This window comes from Arachis duranensis, chromosome 1, assembly GCF_000817695.3.
Source record: "Arachis duranensis cultivar V14167 chromosome 1, aradu.V14167.gnm2.J7QH, whole genome shotgun sequence".
NCBI classification, from domain to species: Eukaryota; Viridiplantae; Streptophyta; class Magnoliopsida; order Fabales; family Fabaceae; genus Arachis; species Arachis duranensis.
This window is the reverse complement of record NC_029772.3, coordinates 24,686,534-24,687,195: the sequence shown is the minus strand read 5'-3', so window position 1 is coordinate 24,687,195 and position 662 is coordinate 24,686,534.

Genomic DNA, 662 nt, shown 5'->3' with positions numbered 1-662 from the left:
TGTCTAATTCCTTTAGACTGAAGCTTTAGACTAACATTGCATGATTCCTGGAATTCTTATTAAAAATTTTGAATCTCTTTATTTTCTTCTCCATATAATTTTCGAAAAAAAAAACTAAAAAAAAAATTACAAAGTCATAAAAATCAAAAAAATATTTTATATTTCTTGTTTGAGTCTAGTGTCTCATTTTAAGTTTGGTGTCAATTGCATGTTTCTGTTCTTCTTGCATTCATTCATATGTCTTCATTGATCTTCAAGTTGTTCTTGATGATTTGCTTGCTCTGATCTTTAAATTCTCTTGTTTTGTGTGTTTTGTTGTTTCTCATATGCATTCTTAATTTGTTAGTGTCAGTAGTATACAAACTTCTAAGTTTGGTGTCTTGCATGCATTGTTTATTTGACTTTTAGTTGCATTTTGATTATTCTCATTATTAAAAATCCAAAAAAAAATTTAATTTGTGTCTTTTCAAGTCAATAATACAGAGAATTGAAGATTCAGAACATACAGCAGAGGAATTACACAGAAAAAGCTGGGCGTTCAAAACGCCCAGTGAGGAAGGAAAACTGGCGTTTAAACGCCAGCCAGGGGACCTGGTTGGGCGTTTAACGCCCAAAAGGGTAGCATTTTGGGCGTTAAACGCCAGAATGGATACCATTCTGGG